Source organism: Cupressus sempervirens, chromosome 2 (genome assembly GCF_028749045.1).
Source record: "Cupressus sempervirens isolate cs-2001-9-10 chromosome 2, ASM2874904v1, whole genome shotgun sequence".
Taxonomy (NCBI): domain Eukaryota; kingdom Viridiplantae; phylum Streptophyta; class Pinopsida; order Cupressales; family Cupressaceae; genus Cupressus; species Cupressus sempervirens.
Genome location: NC_143119.1, coordinates 351,261,103 through 351,272,428, shown reverse-complemented (window position 1 = coordinate 351,272,428; position 11,326 = coordinate 351,261,103).

Genomic DNA, 11,326 nt, shown 5'->3' with positions numbered 1-11,326 from the left:
CACAATATGTTCATCCCACATCTACACCGCCTTCTTCTAGGCACAGTCTGCCACGTTGGTGCCAGCTCAGCCCAATGCTACTATGATGCCACCAATGCAATGCCCCACTCCTCTGACATGCCACCTCCTTCCTTAGCTTTTCTCTAGCTCACCGTTGCCCATCGACCAACTTCTGCCTCGTGGCCTCCAAGCCTCTGCCAGACATGCAGCAATACTAGATTTACTGGCAGATAACACGTTAGCACCTAGTCAAGTACCACGCAATTTGCCACATCACAGGACACACCAGTAGCCTTTTGTTTTCCATTTCATCTAACCATATTGCCACATCACTATACGGAGTACCACGTCAGCCAACTGGGTCCAATTTTTGTTGACGTCATTATTTGATGAGCTTTAATTTGACAGTCATTTGACCATCACTAGAAGGCAAAATTGCACTGCAAATACAACTATTTGGATGTCAAATTTAACATAGTATTTTCTTGATGTCATCAGGATAGACCCCTCACCATATGCAATTTTGATTTGACAGTCCAACTTTGGGAGGCCATATCTCAGTCATCCGGACTCTAAATCAGGTGCAATTTTTTTTTTTTTAGGCTAAAATTTCCTAAATTTTTTAGTGGTGCTATTATTTTCTGGTTTTCATGCATGGATTTTTCAAAAAAAACATTTTTTGGTGACTATACTTGTCCAATCCTACATTTTGCAACTTCAAATGCTCCGTACAGGCTCATCTAGACACATATTCAAGTTTTTATTTTATTTTAAAGTGCATCATTTTTTGTCTACTTTCCAAATTTGCAATTAGATTATAGGCTTGTGTAGACAAAAATACCACTTTTGGAAATAGGTTCTTTTTTGCATTGTATTGCTTTGATCAAACTTCAAAATTGTTGTATATCTAAGCAACATTGCTAAGTACTAGATTTGAACTCCAAGAGGAGGTTGTAAATAGGAAAATCAGAAGTCCACTTACGCATTAAATTGGCAAGTGGCTATTGTAATCACACTAAGTATAAAGTGCCTAAATCATTCATTTTGGGGGGTTCTTTAATTGAGTGAAAAGGGGGGGTGTCTCTTGGTGTCGTGTTCCTTTCTTCTTCTTGTTATCTTTCTTTCCTTGCATTATGGGAAACATTAAGGTTCCAAAATTAACACCACATAATTATGCCACATGGTCAGTTAAAAAATGGTGTGAATTAATGAATGAAAAAGTTTCTCAATATGTAGATGGATCTCTTCCCAAACCCACAGGTGATCAAGTAACTCAAAGTGATATCTGTGCTTGAGAATTGGTAGATAGAAAAGCTCTAGGAATCAATAGGTTAGGGGTTGATGACAAGATCCTTTATCATATCATAAAATATGATACATCTAAGGAAACTTGGGATGCCCTTAAAAAGCTATATGGGAAAGTGACTGAGGAGGATGTCTACAAGATTGAAGCTGAACTTATCTCCCTAGATCCTAAGAACTTGATTCCATCCAGGATTTTATCATTAAGGTGAATGAGTTGAGAACAAAGCTTAATGATTGTGGTAGTCCTATTGAGGATGAAAGGTTGATTTATCTAATTCAGAATAAGACGCCATCAAACTACTCCACATTTGTCTCTTCTTTCAACACCTCAAAGGCTACCTTAGGCACTTCTTATAAGAAACTCACTTTTGATGACTATGCCCAGTTGTTAGAGGATGAACAAGCTAAGTTGATAACAATGGGGATTCTCAAGTCTTCAAAGTCTAAGGCATTGGTGGCTAAAAATGAGAGCTCCAAAAATCCAATTGGCAAAAGTTCAAACAAAGGTAAGGGCAAAAAGAAGAAGTAGAAAGATAACAAACAATGGGACATAGAAAAATCACCACCTAAATCAAATCAACAACAAGGCAAGTCCTCCTAATGCCAACAAAAAGGGGGGCAATAATCAGGAAAAGAAGAAGTGTGCCTATTGTAAAAGAAATGGTCATGATGAACATTAGTGTTATCACAAGAAGATTGATGAATTCAAAAACATCATGAAGAAGTACTATGTTCCATTGCCTAATGCTTATAAGGAAAAGGGGTCTTCATCTTTAGATTCTAAGAGTAAAGGGCAAGCTTTACTCACACACATTGTCAGTCAGGGAGAATGGATTACTAACTCACGTGCCACACATCATATGGGGGCTTCAAAGAAAGATTTTTCTTCAATGACACCTTCAAAGGTACCTCACATCTTTGTAGTGGATGATACTAAAGTGGAAGTTGAACGAAAAGCTGAAGTTGAGATGGAAAGTGGAGCATTCAAGGATATTCTCTATGTTCCTAATCTTACCTCCAACCTTCTTTCAGTCTACCAAATCACTCACTATGGAGGTGGAAAGAAGGTTGAATTTCTTCCAAATTCAGTCGTAGTGAAAAGCATTAAAGATGATTCTATGGTTGCAATAGGTGAAGCTAAACATGATTCACGGCTTTACACTTTCTCTTCCTTTGTGCCTAAATCTAATGCACAAACCTTGTTCATTCATTTGAATATAGAAAGAAAACTATGGCATGAGAGATTTGGACATCTCAACTACAGGTATCTTCAACAGCTTAGTAGCAAGAACATGGTTCATGGTCTACCGCATGTCCACTTCTCAGATGGTGTTTGTTCAGGTTGTACACTTGGGAAGCATCCAAAAAAAAATTTGACAAGGGAAAATCTTGGAGAGCTCAAAGTATTCTTGAACTAGTTCATAGTGATGTGGTGGGCCCATTTCAAGTTCTATCATTTGGAAAGTCCCGCTATGCACTCACCTTCATTAATGACTACTCTCACTATACTTGGGTTTCATGGCTCATAAGACTAAAGTGTTTAAATGATTTCTCACCTTCAAGGCTCAAGTAGAAAAGTAAACAAAGAAAGCCATCAAAGTTCTTCAAATTGATAATGGAAGGGAGTATGTGAACTCAAGACTTATAGACTTTTGTACTCAAGAGGGAATTGACCTTTAGCATTTAGTACCATACACTCCACAACAAAATGGTGTTGTAGAAAGGAAGAATAGAACCCTCAAGGAGATGACCATTTGCATGCTACTACATAAGTCTCTTGATCAAGTTTTTTGGGTTGAAGCAATGAATTGTGCAAACTACATCCAGAATAGGAGTCCTCATAAAGCTTTGGATGGTATAACTCCTTTTAAAGCTTGGAATGGAAGGAAGCCTACTGTAAAGCACTTTAGAGTTTTTGGTTGTCTAGCATGGGCATGACTACCTCCATAGAAACACAAGGCATTGGAACCTCAATGTAAACCTTGCATCTTTGTTGGTTATGCGGACTCTCATAAAGCCTACAAGTTGATGGATCTAGAACACATGAAATTTTCTATGAGAGGAGTATACACTTTGAAGAAAGTTGTCCAAGCTTTACTTCTTCAACTCCTCCTTCTTCCTCCTTCATTGAAGAGAGTCACAGTGATGATAGTGACTTGGAAGATGTTCCTCCATGACCCAAACAAAGGCAACAGATAGACGAGGTTGAGGAAATTCCTTCTACTTCTACATCTTCTTCCACTAGACCTAAATGGGCTCAACAGACATTGGATGCAACAAGACCATTGGTAGGGAATCCTTTAGATACTAGGATGAAAAGATCACAATACAACTCACTCCCTCATGCTTATATTGTAGTTGCTTCTGATCCTCAATCATTCAAAAAAGCTTTAGGAATTCCATAATGGGATAAAGCAAAGGAGGAAGAATATGATCATCTTATGAGAAACAACACATGGGACTTAGTCTCTCTTCCTAAGGGAAGAAAATTGGTTCAATGTAAGTGGATCTATTGGACCAAGTTTACAATGGATGGAAGTGTGAATAAGTATAAGGCAAGACTTGTTGCAAAAGGTTTCTCTTAGGTGCCTGGCATTGACTACACTAAGACCTTTGCCCCAATTGAAAAAATGAACTCCATTCGTTTGACATTAGCTATAACTGTAGCTCAGAGATGGGTTGTTCATTAGATAGATGTGAAGAGTGCATTCTTGAATGGTGATCTTTATAAAGAGATTTATATGGAGCAACCACAAGGGTTCATTCAGGATTCTACTTTGGTTTGCAAGTTGAAAAAGTCTATCAAGATGGATTATTTCCTTCTCTTAGCAGGGTTCACCAAATGTCATTCATATTTGAATGTCTACATTCTTCACCAGGATGATGTGTAGGATTTGAGAAAATATGCAAATCAAATCCACAAAGCCCAAGAATACCTACACGTAGAAAACCTATCACAGAGAATAAAAAGACAAGAAGAGGCAAGGGTTTGATATGAAAACACAAAAATTGTATATTTAGATGAAGAAGAGATTGAAGGGATTAATCATTACAAAGGGATCGATCTTTATAAAAGGAGATTGAAACTCGAAAAGGGTAACCTAATAAGTTACAAAGGGTAACCTAAAGGTAAAAGTTATTTAATAATTATTAAATAGAGAAAGCTAAAAAACACAAAGCAAAATTTTAAGAAGGGAGAAAAGGTAATTTAATAAATGAAATGAAATTATCCTTTTTCTCTAACACCCCCCCTTAAGATGAGCAACAATGCAGCTACAAACAATGCAAAAAGAGCAAGGAACTATAATGCTAAAAGCAAACTTGGGTCCCAACAACAAGGCCTAATGAGGTACCCAATCACAACAAAATCTCTATAAAATGAAGAAATAGAGAAAACCTAGTGAGAAAAACTCTACTCCAAAAAGAGATAGTGGAAAAATCTAGTGAAGGAATGTAGAAGCCTCCAACTAGAGGAATGTTCCAAAAAATAGGAACAAAGAGAGATCATGAAGAAAACCATTGAAGCATGAAGAAGCCCCAAACTCTGTCAAAAGGAAATTGTTGATCTATAAAACCTCCTCTGAAATAGAAAGAATGTCTATATGGTAGATGATCCATCTCACCGAAATGCATAAGTATCTAGCCACTGCAATCGCCTAGTACATAGGATCAAATACTAAATACATAGCTAACTCCAACGAACCAATGAAGCATTAGGAACAATAGAAGAACCCCCCCTTAATGCAAACTAGGGTGAGGTGATAGGAAATTGAGAAAGTGGGCCAAAAATTTCCTACAAAACATAAAGAACCAAGAACATCAAGAGTGAGGAAGAGATACAGATGGTAAAGGCACGTGTCACTAACACATCATGGGGCTAATGTCATGGAAGGGACACTCACTTGATAAAGGAAGAGGGCACTAAATGGCAATCAACTATCCCCCCATGGCACTTTATAACATAGTGTGAGTACAATAAATCACAATGAAGAAAAAGATCCCGAAAAGCAAGGAGAGGCACTTTATCTCAGTGCATTTGCATAAAAATGCTTACAAATGATATCAACAATGATCAGAAAGGGCAAAGAGCTGATACAACATATAGTACAACCCAAAAGAAGAGATCCTATGCCAAGAAAATGATCCTCAAACCTGAAACATCCAAGATATCCACCATAGAGAAAAAGAGAAAAAAAATATGATAGAAAGAGCATGGAGTAGAATTTGGAAGAAATTACATCATTTCTAAAAAGTAGATAGAACCAACTTTCCAAAAATATAACGATTTCAAAAAACAGAGATGGGATGTTCAAGATATGTCCTCTGGAGTGAAAAACTGAACAACCATCTTTGACTACCAAAATAGGCAACCAAACTACATCAAAATCAGAAAAAACCTACACCAATATCTCCATCTTGGAACCAACTTTCTAGTGCATTTTTTGGATAGTAAAAAAAATGTCTATATGCTCAAGTTACAGAGAAAAATGAACAGGGCCCTTGGACATGCAAAAAGAATTATTATTTTTTAAATAAAAAAATAAAAATTTAAATTTAAAACACCCCCCACCACCGGTGGAGCTGTGGCTGGGTGGAGGGGTGGGCGGAGGGTTGCCACTGAGTGAGGTCGTGGAAAAGCTGTTGCAGCTCTACTAGCGGGCTACTAAGTGGTAACTGCTAGCATTAACCGCCACAGTTCTGCTATGGCTAGCTAACCGTAGCAGTTAAAAATTGCAGGAATTTAATTTTTTTTGCATTTTAAAAAAAAAATTATGCCTCATAATGCATGCTAGAGGTTGTATGGCCCTGCTAAGCAATAATTTTTTGCCTCCTAGATCAACATTGTCCAAAATGGATAAACTTTATATGGAAATGGGGGTTTTGACACCTTCTAGATTCATCTGTGAAGTCCATTTAGCCTCAAACTACTCCAAAAATTGGTGACCCCCCTATTTTCTTAAGAAATACCTGAAAAAGCCCTAGATCTTATTTGCCAAACCCTTGTTCTCCCTTTTTCTTGAAATACTGAACAACCTACAACAGATCGGGCTCTTATACCATGTAGGATTTGAGCAAATATGAAAATCAAATCCACAAAACCCAAGAATACCTATATATAGAAAACCTATCATGGAGAAGAAAAAGACAAGAAGAAGGGTTTGATCTGAAAACATGAAAATTTAATATACAGATGAAGAAGAGATTGAAGAGATTAATCATTACAAAGAGATCAATCCTTATAAAAGCATATTGAAACCTGAAAAGGGTAACCTCATAAGTTACAAAGGGTAACCTAAAGGTGAAAGCTATTTAATAATTATTAAATAGAGAAAGCTAAAAAAATGTATAAAGTGAAATCTTAAGAAGGGAGAAAAGGTAATTTGATAAATGAAATGAAATTATCCTTTTTCTGTAACATGATTCTCACTTGCTACTTGTGTTTTATGTAGATGACTTAATCATTAAAAGGAGTACAACATCCATCATTAATAGTGTCAAGTCTACTTTGTAGGACAGATTTTCCATGACTGACTTGGGTCTACTTCATTACTTCCTTGGTATTAAGATACAACAGTCTTCATCAGAGATCACATTATCACAACACAAGTATGCCCCTAATCTACTTGCTCGATTTTGCATGAGTGACTGCAAGGCTGCATCTACTCCATTTCTTTCAAGTGTTAAGTTAGAAGCAAAGTGTTCCACTCCACTTGTTGATACTACTTTGTATAGACGGTTGGTTGGAAGTCTCATCTACTTGGCACATACATGCCCTGACATATCATTTGTAGTTGGCATGGTTTCTCACTTTATGCAAGAGCTACATGAACTTCACTAGAAGACAGCCAAATGCATCTTACACTATATCCAAGGTACAAATACATATGGGATATGCTATGCAGCTGGTACTGGACTACAATTAGTGGGTTATACAGACTTAGACTATGCAGGGGATCTTGATTCTCACAAATACACTTTAAGATACATGTTTCGTCTTGGTTCTGAACCCATTTGTTGGCAGAGTAAAAAGAAGAACACTATTGATCTTTCATCTAGTAGGACTGAGTATTGAGGAGTTGTCACTGCAGCTACAAAATCTATTTGGTTACATCATATTCTGAAGGAGTTTGGTTTTGACATACCTAGACCCACGATCATACATTGTGATAACCAGAGTGTCGTTGAAATCTCAAAACATCCAATGCAACATCAACGCACAAAACACATTGAGGTTCATATCCACTACATCAGAGAGCTGATTTTATGAGCAAGTCATTGCATTACAGTATTGTCCTACAGAACAACAGACTGCAGATATCTTCACCAAGCCCTTCACTAAGGTCAAGTATCTTCATTTGTGAGATCTCTTGGGGGTGTGGGGATTTTCACCAGGGGGGTCACATGAGTCTTCTTTTCTTTATTGTACTTATCTCTCTTTTGGGGGGAGGGTTGTTCCCATGAGGTTTTCCCTCTTTCTCAATTTCCACAGAGATTGCATTGCATTGCATCGTATTATATGTAGAGCATTGCATTTGTACATGGGTACCTAACATGGCCTAGTAGCTGAGACCCGCATTGCATCTTGCATTTAGATTTGTGAGCTTAAGTGCATTCCCCTAAGTTTCACTTAAGGGGGGTATTAGTGTAAATAATTAATTATTATCACACTATACTTAAGTTTACTTAGGTTAATGCACTATTATATTAGTTTTCATGTAGACACCTAGGAGTATGCGTAGTCATATGAGTTGTCATGTTGACAGCACAAGAGTTAGCAACTTATTTGAGCACATGGTGTCTACAACATCTCTTTACGAGATACACCTATGTAAACTTATCCTCTCATCATCACATAAACTCTTGTGCTCAATGGAGGATAATCCACTCTTGGTGGACATATGTTTAGTTGTGATGTCTATCTCTTTGCTGACTCCTAGTCATTCTAGATGCCTTTATATATAGGCACTTCTAGTGTGTATTCATATGATATTCATTCTCATTATTGTTATTATGATCATCCATTATTGATCCATATTATGCTAGTGCTTGAGCTTCTTGATCTTGGTGTCATTTTGCCCTAAGGAAAATTTTTACAATTGGCACTAATATACACATTCACCAGAGCATTTGTACATAAATGTTGGATAAGTTGTGCAAATTTTGTAGGCAGAAGACACCTGGTTTAAAGACAAAGTCCATTTTGTAGGCATCTAAATAGGATTGAGTTCAACTCTTCTATGTTACAAGTTATTATTTTTAAAGTGCATTTTTTTGTGGTCAAAGTGAACAATTAACATACTAATGAAAATATGTATCTGATGTTAAGAGGCTCTTGTGTGCATAATGAATCCCACTACATTTATTATAACTACCCAAAAGTCAAAACAATAACATAAATAACAAGAGCTCTTAGTGAGTTGGAGTCCCTACCTTTTAGAATCATAGTAATATTTATGTGCAAAACAAAATGCTTTGTAGTATGCTCTAGCTTTAGAGGGGTTACATTTTCATAGAGAATCATAGGGTTTGTTATTTTTATGTGGAAAACATGTGTGATAATAGCCAACAACAACAATATTTTTTGGATTGTGGTAAAAATAGGTTTTGAGGGGACTCTAAACCTCAAAAGAAATGAGATATAACTATAATATCCCACCCTGTTTTACAAGGACCTAAAACCTACAAAGTCATCATGGAAACAAATAAAACTAGGTTTTACAAGGACCTAAAACCTACATAATAATCGTGAAATTAACAAAACCAAGTTTAACAAGTTTTACCAGCAACAAGACTAGGACCAACTACCCAAACAAACAAAATAACTTAAACTAGCTCCTTAGTTGCCTTAGTCATATCCTTAGCAGCATTCACAATCCCTTGTAGAATGTCCTCCACCATCGACCTTGAAGCAACTTCTATGGCTTTCTTTGTACTCTATTGTGTCCTCTTACTAGGGCCTCTAATCAGTTGAAAAACTGTAGGGGGTATAATTTTCTCATTGGTCCTTCTACTAATACTCATCATTGCAACACACATACTTGAGGTAGCCATATCCATATGTTGGCCACTATCCTTGACCAGTTGACACAACTCCACTTCATATGTCATTAGCCTCTTAGGGATATTTCTCACCTTACTCTCCAGTTTAGCTCTTTTAATTTTCTCTACATCTATATTGTACTGAAGCTCCCTCAAATTTTTCGTGAGGATAATAATCTCATTATAAAGCGAAGAGTCCACCTGAAGTGAAGCATCATCTTTTAGTTTGGCTTTATGGAGAAATGTCAGCCTCTCACTATTTTTCAGCTCCTCATTCACCTCTTCATCAACATAATTCTTAGGATTGACATCATCCTATAATTCAACAGATTTCAAATCTTTCTCTTCACCCACACCCCCTTGTTCCATCTCCCCCAACTTGTTAGGCTCTTTAATATTATGTTTCTTAATAACACAACCATCATCTTTATCCTTTTTAGAGTCAACAGAGAGCCTCTTCTCTTGGGAAGCCTCTTGGGTAGGCATTCTCCCTTGATTAATCATACCCTTATCCACAAAGTGGCTCCCATGAGTAGTCTGAGTTTGGGGAGCCACCATTGCTACCTTCCCCATCATCATTTTCTAAAGAGACCCCCTGACCACTAGAGTACCCATCATTATTTGAATTGATATCTCTACTCTCTGTCTCACCCTCTTCTTCCTCTTTTATTATCTCACATTATTTTCTACTCGTAAACATAGAATGAGGATTTCCAAAGAGATAGATAAATATGAAAAATAAAATTAAACTTTGATATATTTAATTAAATCAATTTTTGATATTTTACAAGATATTAAAAATAAATCTAATTTGACATAAACATTTTATAAAGAGATATCTAATAGTAGAATAATTAGGGGGAAAATTCTAAACCAAACTCGAGGTAGAAAAAGTTAGAATCAACATTTTTTTTTCCATCTTTTTAGCTAGCCTATGTTTTTATTATCCATGAAAAAAATGTACGACATAAACAATAAAGTGAAATTGATAGCAGTTTGATATAACCTATAGTTTATAGAATAATATTTAAGAATATAACATTTCAATATTATTATTTCGATCTTTACTGAGATAGACTTCAATATATTTTGATGTCGATAAACTATCTCTAATATAAAAATGGTCATTATCCATGTAGAGATCTAATTCAAGTGAATACTTAAATGTTTTATATTGTTGTATAAGAATTACTATAAATGCTTTGATGTTGTATAATTTACTTTTACATAAAAATTATAAGTTCAGATACACATTTTTTCTATATATTCCAAACTTGTGTAAACTTTTCTTAGTTGACTTACAATGTTCTAGAAACATATAAACTAAATGATATTCAATTGGAGCCATTACATTTATCATGACAAAGTGGAGTTTCATGTTCTGAAAAAAATTACTTCTAATGTGGTACTTTAATTTAGAAAAGATGGCCCAGATTATTAAAAAATAAAATTCAAAGGATTGACCTAGTAAAAACATGACCCATGGTTTGGATATTTGGTTTCTTGAAAAGTTGGGAGATGAAAATGAACCAAAACATTGAAGCTAGAGTAAAATTATGTAATTATGCTCATAACCTCTTCTCCTTGCTACAATGACTTTTGGAAGAAAAATATTTTTCATAAAAGAAAGAAAATCCCTATTTTTATCCATATTATGTCTAAATTAGATTTGGCATTGTTGGTGTAAATGCTTAATTTTACTTAGGATAATGCATTTTCATATTGGTTGTCATGTAGATGCATTTTAGCACATGTAGACACATACTTCTTTGTGTATGAGATCCACCTTAAGTATCACATTATTATCCTCTCATTGTTGAACATGTTGCACAATGTTACCATGTTTTTAGCACATGAGTTTTAAACTTGTGAGAATCAATCCTATATAGGTGAGTCTTGGATTATTTCATTTTCTCATGGATTCTTATTACTAATGGTGCTTTTGTAAGCATGGTTTGTAAAGGAGAAAGTGTTCCAAGAG